Source organism: Triturus cristatus, chromosome 4_2 (genome assembly GCF_964204655.1).
Source record: "Triturus cristatus chromosome 4_2, aTriCri1.1, whole genome shotgun sequence".
NCBI classification, from domain to species: Eukaryota; Metazoa; Chordata; class Amphibia; order Caudata; family Salamandridae; genus Triturus; species Triturus cristatus.
This window is the reverse complement of record NC_140586.1, coordinates 777,300,031-777,317,378: the sequence shown is the minus strand read 5'-3', so window position 1 is coordinate 777,317,378 and position 17,348 is coordinate 777,300,031. Positions and strand designations below refer to the sequence as shown.

The window sequence follows — 17,348 nt, the reverse complement described above, 5'->3', positions numbered from 1 at the left end:
CAATGGGTGGCATTACATCGGTTAACCTTTATCACACATTTTGATATAGATAGATAGATAGATAGATAGATAGATAGATAGGTAGGTAGGTAGGTAGGTAGGTAGGTAGGTAGGTAGGTAGATAGATAGATAGATAGATAGATAGATAGATAGATAGATAGATAGATAGATAGATAGATAGATAGATAGATAGATAGATAGATAGATAGATAGATAGATAGATAGATAGATAGATAGATAGATAGATAGATATACAAAAGAAGAAGCTGGGAACACTGGGTAGTCCCTAAGTTTCAGATGGAGAGTAGTTCCTTTGTTTCAGCCTGGTAACTGAGAGGTGACACTACCAACATTCCAAATCTGCTCACCTCAAGTACTCAAATATCTGTTTTTCAAGTAAACATTAGAAGCATGGGATTAGCACTGTACCATCCATGCAGCTCTAGAAAGTGACAAAGCGTTTTGACATTTTGACAGCACAGTATTTAAGTATAGGATTAGAAAGTACCATGCATGTTGAGCTAAGAAATGACAAAAGCTTTTACTATTCCAGGCACAGTAGTATAGCTTTGAATTGGTAAAATACCATCCAAGCCAACATGGAATCAAAAACAGCAACCCCTGACACATGTGTTTGACTCATGTTAGAGCTCGTCAGAGAGGTATAGCTTTAACCAGAGTTCATGCGTGATCATCAAAAAAGTGTTTGAACTGGAAGAGGATAAACTGCAACCTTGAGGGCTAAGGAGAACTCAAGTGATGAATTCACCAACCTCTGCAGAGCACAAAGGTGACTCTGAGTCCAGAAGAATGTCACAACTGCAGAAGATTCACCCACTATTGGTAAAGCAATCCCCATTGCAAGACACACCAGCTACAAAATCCAGAACATAAACAGAATCACTTCAACCAATCTCTGTTTTGAGTAGGTTTTTGGTAGTACCAGGACTTAAATCAAGATCACAGGCACAAGAAAGTCAGAAAATCAACGTCATCTACCATGAAAATAGAGAAGATATCACAAGAATATAATAAAAATAATTATATGTGAATCAAGAGCCATTAATCTATTGACATGGGGAAAATGAACAGCGGCCCAAACTCAGCAGGCTTGAAATTAAATATCATGAATGTCCTGTAGCCAGTGTTTCCTTTGAGTGGATTTCGAGTGCAGCTAGTGCAATTTTCATGGTCAGAGGGATGAATCTTTCTCCTCAAAATGTGGGGAGGTGGTCAATGAAAAGATTGACAAGTTGGCCTGGTATATGCTGTCCACTAATTAAAGTGGGCACCTTGCACCAGTCTTAACGACCCTTACGATGTATGAGGTCAAAGATAACCTTTAGAAAGCTATCCTAGTGGTAGCTGTGGAGAGAAGCCTTCAGGCTTAACCTTGAAGGAATGTAAAGCAGCTTGTTTTACCAGAATATCACCTCCTGAATGACTAAATGAAGGGGAACCACACATTAGCTATATAAAAATATGTATTTATTAATATAACATTCTCTACTATCCTCTACACGAGGATAGAACCCAAAGCACACAATACAAGATCAATAGAACAGTTGTAAGTAGTACAATAGATATGGGGCTCCACGGGGAGACCAAACCATATACTAAAAAAGCAGGGCACAAGTCCTAAAAAAAGAAGTGAGGGGACTAACCTAATTAATCAGTATGCAAGTGGTATCACAGCACGTGACATCACGGCGCATGAGGAGCATAACATCACATTGCGTGACATCAGAGGAAGTGGCATCACAAGAAGTAACATCAGATCTTAAGACCTCAGATATATGTTTTGCAGGTCTATCATGAGTACATTTATGCCCATTTTGAGTATACTTGCAAACCCTCCTGATTTAGGCAGAAGATTCAGACTTTTCTAAGATTCACATAAACCAGTGTTGCCTTTTGTCAGAGTAAAGCTTCCTCTATCCATAGTGCTTTAAAAGAAAAAATAGTGATATTTAAATTATTATAATGCCTCCTCAGGGGTAGTATGCACTATATAAATGCTTTTTATTTTGTGCAAATACTGGGAAAGATCGACACATCTGACGTTCTTACAGTGCATGCATATCTCCTAAACAGAGCCTGAACCAAGTGAAAAGCTGCCTCTCTTAACTATGTGTGAAGTGCTAACAAGATGTGAGACTTTGTTTCCCCTCTGCTGCATTTGCTTCTAGGTGTGAGGCTCCTGTCCACTTTCAGCCAGGAGACTCGAACAAAAGGAGGCCTGATGACCCATCAGATTCGACCTTTGTTATGGGCCCAGCAGGAGTCTGAACTAAGAAAGCCCCGTACCCGTGTGCACGTTGTTGTGGATCGAAAGCAAACAACAACGTGCAGGCCTGCTGAAAGTGTCCCTGTATTTGGAAATTACACCGGGACGAATTCAGCATCTTTTTCAGTGGGGCCCAACTTCTTGGCAAAAAAGTGGGTGGACGCCGTCCACCCACGTGTATCCCCGACTCGTGCCCTGTAAAATAGTGGTATAACAATCACGACCTGACTAGAGACAGTGCCTAGTGCACGTAAAATTGCTGGGACCCCAAGGAACCACCCAAGGTGATGACACAGGGACACCACGGAGGACGGTGCATTGAGGAAACTGCGTGCTCCATACAACTCTGGGAAAGTTGCGGTTGAAAAGTTAAAGTTTAAGGACCCTTCTAGGAGGACTTTGAGCAAACCCTTTGGGACTTAGGAGGTTGGAGAGACGCCTTACCCGTGGATAGCATAGTACCAGAGTAACCTAAGCCGGGTGCATAGGTTTGAAGTGGCGTTGGAAACCGCAGTCGTTCTCTATAGAAGGATGTGAAGAAGTACTGCTGCCGTGAAGGTGAAAAGGATCCGGTGAGATCCAAGCCTGGATTCTGGAAGGAAGGAACCTGAAAGCAGAGGGGAGAGAGTCTCGGTCACTTCAGGTGCGAAGAAGGGATGCTTGACTCTGCAGCCACGAGGACCTGGAGGTGTTGAGGATGACCAGAAGCTGGATACAAGCTGTTCCAGGAATGATGTTGAGTGCTGAGGGGTCGGTGTTCAGCTGGAGCACCAACAAGTCTTGGCAAAAGCAACCCATGCAGGAAGGTCAAACAGGTTACTGTGTAGACCAGCAAGGTCCAGGGGACTCACCAAGCAATGGGGAGTCAGGGCGCATCTGGAGAAACCAGAAAAGCCCACAAGAACTCAAGATGACCCTCTGGAGGACCCACAGACCGAATGACAAGGAGTCGTGAGGGTACCTCGAGCAAGATTGCAAAGCACCAGCCCAGGAGCACACGGTATGAGGAGGCCGGAGTTCTTTGGTGTGAATACTGCTCAGGGTCAGGACTACACAGAGTCTAATGCACAAGCTCGGGAATCGCTAACAAGAATATGCAACTGCAAATGGATGTGGTTCAAAGGGGTTCGGGTTAGGCAGTCCCCACGAGGGATAATGGCCTCAAACTCAGTGAGAGGGCAGATCAATCTCAGGGACCCTCAGAAACCCACCTCCTGTGTGGCCGAAATCTTCGGAGTCTGCAGGAGCTCAGGAGCAGCAGACTGTTCAGTTGCAGTTAGGTGCCTGTGAATGCAGGGGAGTGACTCCTTCACTCCAAGGGAGATTCTTCAGTTGTCTTAAGTGCACCACAGGTCCTGCACAGACCCTGTATGGAGCAAAGGCACAAACTAAGCTTCGGACGGAAAGGGGGATGAAGTCGAGCCCAGTCGAGGTCCAGTGAAGTCCAGAGTGTCCAGATGGTCGAAGGTCTCTGGTTTCTTCTTGTAGAATCTTGTCCACATAAAATCTAAAGTCTTACAGCCAGGTAAGCCCTTTTGTACCCACAGGAGAGGGTTGGACAGATTCAGGGGACCCTCCTAGGGGAGGGGCAGGACAGAATGGTGTTTACACCCATGTCCTTTGTCCAGTTTCGCGCCAGGGCAGGAGACAATGGCTCCCAGAACTGGATTGAGCTGGACTCTGCACAGGGACACCAAATGTGCCCCCTGTGCAGACTTTCAGGCACTCTCAGAGTGCACCCACCCAGCCCCAATACACTAAACCCTGTCTGGGACGTAGTCACACCTCCCTGTGACAGGAAGCAGGAGGGCAGAAATGTGTCTGTGGTCAGCAGCATCCATTTTGTGCTGTCCGGGTCGAGAAGGCTGGCACTGGTTAGACCAGTGACCCCAGGAAGCTTGCTTCTGAAGGGTGGAATCATACCCCCCACACCAGTTACTGGTGTAGAGCTATGATTCTATGGTGTTTTATACTAAATACAATATGTTTCTATGCAGCCGTTTTCGAGATGGCATTTACCGCGAGGTTATAATGCACCTCTACCTATATGTCCGGCTGAGTCACAGACAACCCATGAGAATGGTCTCCGAAGGCTGCAGAGGGGCTCTACCCCTGCAGGGGCACCCTCTACGATAAAACCCAGCACCCTGCTTTCAGGATTGTTAAGGCCTGCTATAGGGATTGTGTTAGACCTGGCACCTTGGCGTGGCTCTCCGTTTTTTGCTGGTGCCTCATGTGTTTTTGCTGGTTATAGATGCTTTGGGCACTGTGCCACTGCTGTCCAGTGTCACAGTGCAAGTGCTCCCTATGGTAAATTGATGTATGAATTAGTGATTCCATGATTGGCTGGTTTGGTTTACTTGTCAGACCCTAGTACAGTGCACTGAGTGTGCCCAGGGCTTGTAAACCAAACGCTGCTGGTGGGCTTGCAGTACTGGTTGTGCCACCCACAGAAGCAGCCTGTAAAAGTGTGTCTCAGATCTGCCATTGCAGAGCCTGTGTGCAGCCTGATACTGCCATGCTGACTGGGCAAGTGCACCCACTTGCCAGTCCCTAAACCTTCCCTTTTCTGCATATTAGTCACCCCTATGGTAGGCCGAAGGGCAGGGTGCATTGTAAGTATAAGGTAGGACATGCCTTGATGTGTGTGGCATGTCCTAATAGTGAATTACAGCCATTTTCGTTTTTCACTATTGCAAGGCTACCTGTTCCCCATAGGGCAGATTGGGCAGTTTGATTATTACATTTTATAATCCTAACTGAGTCAGAGAACTAGGTAGAAATTTGAGTTTAGTGCGCCTAAACTCAGAATGATAAAATGCATCTTTTAGTGAAGTTGGTTTTAACATTCTGTGTTTGAAAATACCACTTTTAGAAAGTAGGTATTTTCTTGCCTAACCATCCAAGCCTGCCTTTGCTAGGTTGTGTATTGCTTGTCTAGAGTTTGAGTGACAGGGGCTGGGGGATTCCATGAGACAGGGTGAGTGAGCACAGGGCTGAATAGAGAGATCTGCATGTAGATGGGTGGGGCCTGAAAAGGGCGGTGCCTTCCCTCCACAATGCTGGCTCCACCTCCTGTGGTGCGTCTGATGCAGCCGCGGTCGGTAGTAGGAGTAACTGCAGGGCGGTGACGTGGGGAGGAGGAGGGGCAGGGTGGGGGGTAGTAAACTATGGATTACGGAGGTTTACAGGTAAGTTAACATATAAATTAATAAAACGAATTTCGTTGCGTGCACTGCCTCGCATTTGGGATGCAGTGCATGCAACGAAATTCGCGGCTGGTCTGATGTCCCTGCCCTGCACTGTGAAAGGAAAGAAGGATTCTTGTCAACAAAGTGCTCCAGGACTGACCAGAACTGGTTTGGACTAGGCAAAGGCCTCTCTGCCTTCAGAGAACAAAGAGAAACTGTGTATAAAAGGGGGACCCAGACCCCAGAACTTTAGATCACTTTTGGGAAACAAGAAGAAACCTTTGCTGAGGAGAGGAACCAGAGAGACTGAGGAGAGACTATCCCTAAGCTTGAGGGATTGGCCTGCAGTGGTTGCCTGACTGCCAAAGAGAGGAGAAAGGAATTTTGTGTGTACTTTATTCAACTTGTGAAGGATCTCCAAGGGCTTGAGAAAGAGCTTGCCTCCTGCTGAAGTCTCAGGGACAATAGAATTCAACCACCAGCTCTGCAAGAGTTCTTTGGAAGTGCTTACAGTTGTGTTGGGCTTTCTGAGGGACTGCGTGTCACAAGGAGCTGGAAGCGCGACTCACGAAGAAGAAGCGTGTTGCCGCCACAGCCGCTGTCGTCGCATCGCTGAAGAAGGGTGTCGCCACTGCAGCTGTCACATAGCATCACAGAAGTGTCTCGCATCACCGGAAAAGCATATCGCCGCTGCAGCCACTATCGTCACATCACTGAAGAAGGGTGTCGCCACTGCAGCTGTCGCATCGCAAAAGCATCTCGCATCACCGGAGAAGAGTGTCGCCGCCGCAGCCGCTGTCGTCGCATCACTGAAGAAGGGTGTCGCCGCTGCAGCTCTCGCATCGCATCACCAAAGTGTCTCACATCACCGGAGAAGCGTGTCGCAGGGCCTGTCGCAGCTCAGAAGAATCGTTGAGTCACCTCCCGGCCGTCGGGCGTGCACGCATTGTGTCGCATCAAGAAGAAGATGCCATCTTTGTTTCATTGCACCAGATCTTCATCGCATCACGGCATTGCGGGCCGTATCACCATGGAAGCGCAGTAAGAATCCGACGCATCACCGTTCCTGCGTGTAAGGAACCGATGCATCACCTTCCTTGCAACACTTTCCCTTTATAGCGTTACGCATCCAAAGGTACATTGAACTCAAAGAGTCGCATTTTAACATCTAAAGACAACTAAGCTAGTTCTACCATTTTAAGTACAGTATTGTGGATTTTTATCGTTTATGGTCTTGTGTTAAAACTACATAAAGAATACTTATTTTTATACTACAAATTGTGTGGTGTCCATCTGTAGTGTTGTCACTGGGTTACTGTATGTGTTCAGAAATGCTTTACACACTGCCTCTGAGATAAGCCTGTCTTCTCGTGCCAAGCTACCAAGGGGGTGAGCAGGGGTTATTTTAGGAGTGTACCCCCTTACCCTAACTAGACGCAAGGGCCCCTATTTGGTCAAAGGTACCTACCTCTGCCAACTAGAGACCCCCAAATCTAACATTGGTGGCAGCAGTAGGATTCTGTACTTGCATTTGTGACTCATATACAGTGATTGGTGAACACTACTAGTGAGTGCAGACCAAAACGCAACTACATACTTTTGGTAGATTGTTTTTCCTGGGATTTTCTATTTTTGCAAAGAACTGCCAAGTTTACCCAGCATGGAGAAAGCAGCATCCATAACATCTGTTGATTTTGATTGGGAAGAGGAGAAACTGGAATGCTACAATGTGAGACAGCTGAAGCACTTCTGCAAGAAATTTTAAGTTGCAATGACCGGTCTCACCGAGAAGGATGAGTTCCAAAAGGCACTGAGGGCCTGGGCCGCAGCAAGGAGTACCCCTGAGAATGAGGAAGGGGCTGCGGGTGCAGAAGAGCAGCTGGAGGGGCCATTGGGTCCAGGGGGAGGAGAGCAACTTCCCCAGTAGGTAGCAGTGTTTCTACCAAAGTCCTGTCCCCAGAGGAGTTGGAGGATGCATCAGATGGAGCTGACCAAGTTCAAGTTAAAGTGGGCAGTTATAATTTGAATTGCAAACTAGGAAATTGGCCCTAGAGGAAAAAAGGATGCAACTGGAGCATGAGAAAAGTTTGAGGGAGATGGAATTGAAAGCAAGGAGCTTAGAAATGACTCCCTCCGGTGGCAGCACACTGTCAGTGCCTGTGGAAGCTAGAGTGTATATTCCTAAAGATGTGGTGAAAGAGTTTTATAAGAATGACGACATTTGGCAGTGTTTTAAGGCCTATGAGGTAGCCATGTCTTCCAACCGGGTCCCTGAGAAGGATTGGGGAGCGGGGTTGTGGGGGCAGTTCCTTAGTGAGGGGCGGGATACACTGTTAGACTTGCCCTCTGAAAGCCATAATTCTTATAGGCACTTGAAGGAAGCATTGATGTCCAGGTATGGGTTGATTCCTGAATTGTGTAGACAGAGGTTTGGAAATTGCAAGAAGGTGGAGTCACGCACATGGGTAGAATAAGTAACTTTCTTTTGCAGAGCATTGGATGGTTGGGTGAAGGGTAGCAAAGTGAATGCTTTTGAGGGGCTCTTTGATTTAATTACATGGGAGCAGTTTTCAAGTAATTGTTTTCCAGAGCTACGCTAGAACCTGATTGATAGCAGGCTGACTAACCCTAGCAAGCTTGCTGAGGAGGCGGACCGCTGGGTGAGCATCCAGGTCCACAAGGGTCACATGGGAGCCTCCGCCAAGAGTGGGCAGGGTCCCCTGCAGAGGAGTGGGGGGACAAGGGTAAACAGAGGGAGTTCCAGAGAGGGCCCCAAAGTAATTTCCAAGGGAACCAAGGGAAAGGTTCCCAGCCTCCCCCTGAGAAGAAGCACAGGGCCCCGACAGGTAACCCTGTTCCTAGGGGAACCCTGAAGTGCTACAAGTGTGGAGAAATGGGCCATAAGTCTAATGATCCCCGGTGCCCACAGTTTGGAAAGACAGCACCCACTGGTGCTCCACCCTGGCAGATGGCCAGTATTGCCCTGGGGGAGGAGAGGGGTGTTCAAGGTGGATGGGGTCCCACAGAGATGTCCCTTGTCTCTTTAGGAGATTAGGGGCTGCCCGGTACCTCAGCACGTTTGATCTATCATCTGGGTACTGGTAGATTGCCTTGACTGATGGGGCAAGAGGGGGGTCAGCATTCTCCACACCAGATGGGCACCACCAGCACTGGGTGATGCCCTTTGGGATGAAGAATGCCCCTGCCACCTTTCAGAGGTTGCTCCATTTCCTTTACAGGGGATGGACTTCACGGTTGAACACCGCCCTGGTATAGAACACGCCAACGCAGATGATCTGTCCAGGTTGTTCCACCTTAGTGAAGAGAACTCCCAGGAGGTTGGGTAGTTCTCCCTACTTTCAGCTGGAGGGGACATGTGTTAGACTTGGCACCTTGGCAAGGGTCTCCCTTCCATGTTTTGCTGTTGCCTCATGTGTTTTGCTGGTTATAGATGCTTTCGGCACTGTGCCACTGCTGTCCAGTGCCACAGTGCACGTGCTCCCTATGATAAATTGATGTATGGATTAGTGATTTCATGATTGGCTGGTTTGGTTTACTTGTCAGACCTTTGCTGAGGAGAGGAACTAGAGAGACTGAGGAGAGACTATCCCTAAGCTTGAGGGATTGGCCTGCAGTGGTTGCCTAACTGCCAAAGAGAGGAGAAAGGAACTTTGTGTGTACTTTATTCAACTTGTGAAGGATCTCCAAGGGCTTGAGAAAGAGCTTGCCTCCTGCTGAAGTCTCAGGGACAACAGACTTCAACCACCAGCTCCCCAAGAGTTCTTTGGAAGTGCCTACAGTTGTGTGCTGCTTTCTGAGGGACTGAGTGTCGCAAGGAGCTGGAAGCACGAATCACGAAGAAGAAGCGTGTCACCACCCCAGCCGCTGTCGTCACATCACTGAAGAAGGGCGTCGCCGCTGCAGCTGTCGCATCGCATTGCAGAAGCATCTCGCATCACCGAAGAAGAGTGTCGCCGCGGCACCCGCTGTCGTCGCATCACTGAAGAAGGGTGTCACCGCTGCAGCTGTCGCATCGCATCACCAAAGCATCTCGCATCACCGAAGAAGCATGTCGCAGGGCCTGTCGCGGCATGCCCACATTGTGTCGCATCAAGAAGCTGACGCCAGCTTTGTTTCATTGCACCGGATCTTCATCGCATCATGGCGTTGCGGGCCGCATCACCGAAGAAGAGTGTCGCCGCCGCAGCCGCTGTCCTCGCATCACTGAAGAAGGGTGTCACCGCTGCAGCTGTCGCATCGCATCACCGAAGCGTCTCGCATCACCGAAGAAGCATGTCGCAGGGCCTGTCGCAGCGTGCACACATCGTGTCGCATCAAGAAGACGACGCCAGCTTTCTTTCATTGCACCGGATCTTCATCGCATCATGGCATTGCGGGCCGCATCACCACGGAAGCGCAGCAAGAAACCAACGCATCACCGTTCCTGCATGTAAGGAACTGACGCATCACCTTCCCTGCAACACTTTCGTTGTATAGCATTACGCATCCAAAGGTACATTGAACTCAAAGTGTCGCATTTTAACTAAGCTAGTTCTACCATTTTAAGTACAGTATTGTGGATTTTTGTCGCTTATGGTCTTGTGTTAAAACTATATAAAGAATACTTATTTTTACACTACAACTTGTGTGGTGTCCATCTGTAGTGTTGTCACTGGGTTACTGTATGTGTTCACAAACACTTTACACACTGCCTCTGAGATAAGCCTGTCTGCTCGTGCCAAGCTACCAAGGGGGTGAGCAGGGGTTACTTTAGGAGTGTACCCCTTACCCTGACTAAACACAAGGGCCCCTATTTGGTCAAAGGTACCTACCTCTGCCAACTAGAGACCCCCAAATTTAACAAGTGACTTATAAGTTTTAAGTGTAGTGACCAATAGATATAGTAAACCTATATTTAAAGCAAACGGTGCTACCACCATCTTACACAGGCTGCAGTAGCAGACCTAGAGTTCCATTTTGCATGGCCTCTCATGGATGGCATAATACATGCTTCAACCCACGGAAGGCCTCTGGAGTACCTATGCCCTGGGTACATGGGTACCATATACTAGGGACTGATAAGGGTACCCCAGTATACAACCTAGAGTGTACTAGAAGTACAAGTATGTCAATTTAAGGGAGAAATAAGATAGACTAGGGTCCTGATTAGCAGGATCCCAGTCAGACTAGTCAAAAGAAAAGTGGGAGTAACCATAAGAAGCAGATCCTACTTTCCTGCAAAAAGGAATAACTATTTTATCCCCAAAATTATCAGGCTCCACAAGACATAACAATGGATGAAGGTGATTTCTCAGACATCACAAGGGTGGAGAGTGATTATCCTCCAGACAAAGCGTCAGGATATTAAGAAGTCTACATTCTGGGCTAAAAGGTAAACTTACTAGTAACACATCAGAAATTAAAAAATAGTCTTTTTTATTTTTATATTTGGTGTGCCACAAATGTAAATGAATTCTAATATATCAGTGGGCAGGGCACAGACATACACTGAAGGAGGAAACAGTCATTTGGCGACAAAGAAAGGCACTCATTCAAACTTAGTATCAACCTTAGACTTGGTATTGAGCAAGGGTCTCTCAGTCTGCAACAGACACCTCCATGTTCTGAAAGAACAATATTCCTCCCATGCCTAACCCTCCATTCACCATGCCCAGCTATCAGCGTATATTCAAAGGACTGCATTGCTTATGTGTGTGAGTTCCATGAAATAAGAGACACATCGATACCACACTTGGAACAAGTGACTTGCATTATATAATAAATGCCAAAAATGATTAATGTGACAGATGGCAGTGGCTATAGTAAGCCTGCTATTTTTAATGTTTGGGTGATCTTTCTGGATGCCCCCCACCCCTTTGTGTCACTGTGAGTGTTACTTGATTTGCCTTTTGTTAATTGCACGCCAACTTGGTTCTTCTGAGACCTCTCAGTTTATCTTGACTCCAAGTCTCAATTTGCTTTCCATTTTTTCTTCCTGTATCGCCCATCAACAATATTAAAAGGAAGGACCTCTCTCTATCTACCTATATGGGGAAAGACTCAAATCCCTAGGGACTGGAAAGAGGTGATTTGTTTGGAATAATGATGACCAGAGGTCATGTGTCCTTGTGAACGATGTTCACCTCTACTTTCAAATATTGTCCTTTTTTCAACAAGTCTTCTTTTCTACAAGAGACCTTCATGGTGCTCCTACTCTGTGCTTTAGCACTGTTTCAAAGTTGGACAATACCAGAATACAGTTTTAACATTTTTATGCAGTATCAATTTTAGAACTGTGTATATCCTCTCTATTTTGCATTCCAGCCTATGGCACACTTTCAATATCTGACCCCCTTGCCATGGGACTTTTCTTTCTTGGTGTAGGGGTCAATTAAATGTTTTTATTTTCACTTACTATCATATTTTTTATGGCGGTGTGTAAAAGTAAACACTGGTCATTTGTGCAACCCACTCTAAGTGAATTCTGGCCTGTGCATAAATCACTGTTTACACAAATTATGAGTTAGAAGGTATTTGACTTCTCCAATACCTATCGGATGCATTAAATACCTCACCTTCATGAATTTTTGTCTTTTCAAACCTGTTAAAATTTGACTGGGGAAAAGCATATGGTATTGGCCACATCATGCTGATTTTGATGCGTTAAACACCGAAATCGATTCCATATGCTTACGGATGAATCGTACTCGCTCGCTCAGACTCCCGGAGCTCATTTCGTCTGGAAAACCCTCTGGATCCGAGCAGTATGGAGGGCTTTCCAGACGAGATCAGAATCGGGCCCTTAGTGGTGATTCCGAAGGGAAGCACCCTATTTCCAATTTTACAACACTAATATTGCGGGAAGTGGTAGGCCTTCAATGGTTATGGACATGGCAGGGAGCTCTTGCAGAGAGTGATACATAGAGTATGATGAAGCCTTTTTGTTCTTTATGATGGGCCAGGTTTGTGTGTCTCTCTGTAGGTAGGTGGGCCTTCCCTGTGTACACTGAATTTTACTGATTAACAAATAGTAAACAAAACCGATAGTGTAACAAAAGGAAGAGACCTTTTGTTAATATAAAATAACAATATTCATTTTAAAGAAATTAAAACCCAGCTACCCACGCCACCCACAACAGACCCCCCTCCCTAAACCATAAACTGCTCAGTGCCCTACCTCTTCCCCAGCTCATCCCACCAACATCACCTGCAGAAGATCCATCCACTCAATAAACTCTAAACAACACACTATTCTATTCCTGCCCCAACTAATTTCTCCCTCCACTGCAACAGATCCATTCCATCTTTATGTAAATACCCTCAATATTTTTAGAACATTTCTTAATTCATCTTGTGCACTCATGATGTCAACTTGTCCCCTCCTCAAAGTCTCTCAAGGCCCTCGTGGTGGAGGGCCTCTCCGCTTGCGGGATTAAGGGGAGGCTTTGACACCTTGTGAATAGCAGGGGTGATGCAGTTCGACCCCCTATGGCTGCTGTAGTGTTCCCCAGCCGGCTGGGAATTTCAGGCACCTGCTGCCTCCTCTTCCTCTAGGTCCCCCAGTTGGGGAAACTCCTCTATTTTAGACCTGGTGCATTTGAGTAGCTAACTCTCATTGGACCTTTCAATGTGGGTCATCCTCCTTGGACTGACCTCTAGCAGGAGCAGAAGCCCGGTTTAAGGAACGAAGGAAAACACCTGAACTGTGGCTACTCAAAGTTTACGGTTGTTGACTCTCATTCTGACAACATTGTAGGTTGTCCAGTGCCACTGAAATTATGTGAGTCTGCATCACTGATTTTTATGCATATTTACTGTTTGCAATACTTGCCATGCATTAAATCACCACCGCTTGCGTAATTATTAATAAAAAAGTATTTTACTTAAGCAGGTGTTAATGGTTAAAAAAAAATCATGAGATGACACTCATTCCAGACAATATTAACGGATGTTTATAAGCGGTGACCAAATGGCAAATTTAAATTGCCACAAAATCATGTGGTGCATTATTTAAGTAGCACAATTTATTGGATTTATTATGCAACAAAATCATTGATCTGTCCAGGCCACATTGCTTTTGGACTGCTATTATCATATAATAATTCCAGTTGCCATGTTTTTCCCCTATCCAATTCCCAACCCACCTGACAGGCCTGGTATCCTTGGCGTGGTTCTCTTCTATTTCTTTTGCCTTTCATCCTCCTGTTTTTTCCTAAATCATTGCCATACAACAAACACTGCTCCTGGTTTACAGAGCGAGTGAGTGTTGGGCAACGTTGACTTTAGGTCTGACTAGAGCTTTGTTTGCGCGTAGCTATGGATGGAGTATATGGTTCATGTAAGGTACAAGCTGGACCGATGTGAGGTATGGCTTAAGAGAAGAAACTCATGAAGAAGGTGTGGGGGGAATGTGGCATATGCCTGTATGGCACAGGATTGACATGGAACAGGAGAGGGAAGTATGGATGGGCAGCACATCTCCTCTACTCATTAATTAAAACGTCTGAGAGGCAGAGGTACATTGTAAGGTGTCTAACTTTACTTGGGCTTGAGGCTGAGCTTAGGGACAAGCAAAGAATACTTTGTTAACAAATGCAGCAGTTGTTGTTAAGAAAGGATCTTGGATTACCATTCTCACCAGCAGACTCTTTCCACTAAGCTTCCTGACCATAGGCGCCATCCTCCACCTCATGTTATGGCTCTACAAAAAATCAACTTATTTATTAATATCATTACCAACTGCAGTATTTTCACAAGTAAACAAAATATTTATTTATTTATTTATTTTTGAGATTTATACAGCGCGTACAATTGCCCGTAGGCGTCTCGGCGCTAGAAACTTTGAAGGTATTCCCGAGGTTAAGCCGGTAACTATTCTTGATCAAACCGCCAGGTCTTTATCTTTCTACGGAAATGCATCAGGGATGGGCTGTCTTTGATGGATGCTGGCAGGGAGTTCCATAACCTGGGAGCTGCCACAAGGAAGCGTCTATCGCCCCAGTTAACTGTTTTTGTTCGTGGTATTTGAAGGATTTTAAGGTTGTTAAATCGGAGCGATCTTATGGAGGACTGGTATCTGAGATGGGATTTCAGGAAATGTGGACCACAGTTGTGCAATGCTTTATAGAGTATGCACAGCGCTTTAAACTTGATCCTGTTTCGAATCTTGAGCCAATGCAAGTCCCTTATAGTCTCAGAGATTGGTGAGAACTTAGGGATTCCAGACAGGAGGCGAGCTGCGGCATTCTGGATGGTCTGCATTTTGTTGGTCACTCTTGCTTGGGCGTTGATGAATAAGCCGTTACAATAGTCAAGAGATGACAGCACGAGGGCGCTTACCAGCGTCTTACCTGCTGAGGTTGGTAAAAACGGCATGATTTTCTTGATCAACCTAAGTTTGTGATGGGCTGTTGCTGCTATTTTATTTGAGTGGGCCATAAAATTTAATTTATCGTCAAAAATCACCCCCAGATTTCTGACGGTGATGGCTGGTGTAGGTGGTGTTCCATGCGTGGGGGGCCACCAGGTGTTTGACCATCCTGGGGAGAGATGTCCAAATATGACGACCTCCGTTTTTTCGGCATTTAACTTTAGACAGTTAGAGGCCATCCACTCACCGATCGCCCGCATGCCCTCTTGAAAGTTTTCAGCTACCTTGTCTCCATTCCCGTTAATGGCCAACACAAGCTGGGTGTCATCCGCGTACGAAGTAAGGCTCATCCCATAGGCCTTGATGACAGAGGCCATGTCCGACACGTAGATATTGAATAGTGTCGGACTAAGGGATGAGCCTTGGGGAACCCCACACGGTAGTGACAGCTTGTGCGATTGGAAGGGCCCCAGTGTGACCACCTGTGATCTACCGGCCAAGAAGGAGGAGAGCATATTTCTAGCCATGTGGCGGATGCCCAGGTTTTCGGCACGGTCGGCCAGGATCTTGTGGTCGACCGTGTCGAAGGCTGCCGACAAATCGAGCAGTACGAGTATTGCTGTACCTCCCTGGTCCCGGATCACTCTTGTGTCCTCTGTAGCTTTTATTAAGGCAGTTTCGGTTCCATGGAACTTGCGGAAACCAAATTGGGTGTTGTCCAGTAGTTGATGTTTTTCTATGAACTCTGAGAGTTGTGAGTTCATAGCCTTTTCCACTACCTTTGCTAAAAAGGGGAGACTGGCTATGGGGCGGTAGTTTTTTGGTTTGTCCTTGTCCAAATTAACTTTCTTAAGTAGGGGTTTGACCAAGGTATTTTTAAGGGAGTCTGGGTATATCCCAGTTCTGAACATTGTGTTGCAGATTGATACAATGTCAGGGGAGAGATAGTCCATGATCGGACGAATGACTTTTAGAGGACAAGGATCTAATGCTGAGCCTGATTTGATTGTGGCCGTTGTTTCCTTGATTTGTGTTTCTCCAAGGTCTAAGAACTGAGAAAGTTCGATATTGTTGGTCCCGTTGTTAGATATGGGGGGGCTGATTACTGTTTTTGTGGAGAATGTTTGATATATATCATTGTGAAAAAGAAATCAGCCAGAGAATCACAAAAGACTTGGGATTGTGGAGGATTCAGGTCCGTTGCGTTTCCCGCTAATCCCTTAGTTATCTCAAAAAGTTTTTTACTTGAGTTTTTAGCAGAATTGATTTGTTCAGTGAAATAGGATTTTTTTGTCTCGACAATAAGAGCTTTGTATTGTCCGAGTGCTTCCTTATAGCTGGTCTTGCTTTCAGCGCTGTAGGATCTGCGCCAATGTCTCTCCCTGTTTCTACAGTATTGCCTCTTAATACGGAGCTCCTCTGTAAACCATGGGGCTGATGGCGTTGCTCTATTTCTAGAGAGTTTTTCAGTTGGGGCTAAGGAGTGGGTGGCGGTACCTATCCACTCCTGAAATTGTCGTGTGGCCAAGTTTGGATCAAATGTTGAGTCAGGACGAGTTTTTTCAAGTAGGCTCGTTAGCTCAGCGTGATCGATGTCCTTCCAAACTTTGATGGTTTGTGGTTTCGGTACAGAGTGGGGTCTGAGTCTATTTAATGTGACTGATATTTTTATAAAAATGGCGAAGTGGTCGGTCCATGGCATTGGTAAGGTATCTATTATATTATCGCCTTGCATATTAGTAAAAATGCCGTCTAACGTGTGACCGGCTATATGGGTGGGGGTGGTTACCAGTTGCCGAAGACTCATGGTGTGCATGTCTGATATCAAGGACTGGGTATCTTTGTCAGATGCATTCTCAAGATAGAAGTTCAAATCGCCCAATAATGTAAATGAGTCTTCCAGCGCTGGAGCTTCTAGTATTGCACCCAGATTTGCTAGAAAGTTGGTGCGAGAGCCTGGTGGTCGATATAGTAGGATGCCTTTAAAATGAAACGATGGGGTGAGTTTAAGATCGAAAAGAAGGGCTTCGCAGGAGGTTGAGTGAATGTGAGATATTCTGACCGTTATGTGGTCGCGGGCGATGATGGCTAGTCCTCCTCCACGCTGCCCCACTCTATCTAGGCGATAGGCGTTATAGGCTGGGGGGGTCGCAACTGCCATGTCAGGATCGGATGCTCCATCCGTCCATGTCTCCGTGAGAAAGAGACAATCCAGGTTGTTGTTGATAATAAGATCGTGTATTTCTTGCCGGTGCTTGACAAGAGATCGTGCATTGATTAGTGCAGCGGTGATGTCCGAAGACATAGATGCAGTGACAGCATGCTTTTTGATTTTTTCATTCATTATCTGTAGCTTCACGTTACAGTGGGGACATGTAAATTTTGTGAGATCTCTGACCATAGGTGTGGATTATATTGAGCGCAGTCGGTGTTAGGCGTGCGCAGTGCCATCAATGTAGATTTGGGGTAGATGTGGGGAGCCTGTCGCGGGGATTGATCA

General features: G+C 46.2%; 1 long non-coding RNA gene across 1 annotated transcript in view; it reads right to left on the bottom strand.

Moving 5' to 3' along the window:
• LOC146835022 (uncharacterized) overlaps positions 1-17,348 on the bottom strand; it is a 172,861-nt gene that overhangs the window by 8,530 nt on the left and 146,983 nt on the right. Inside the window, exon 4 of the long non-coding RNA XR_014960368.1 lies at positions 14,108-14,179. This is a non-coding gene — a long non-coding RNA (uncharacterized LOC146835022). The remainder of the gene's footprint in view (positions 1-14,107; positions 14,180-17,348) is intronic.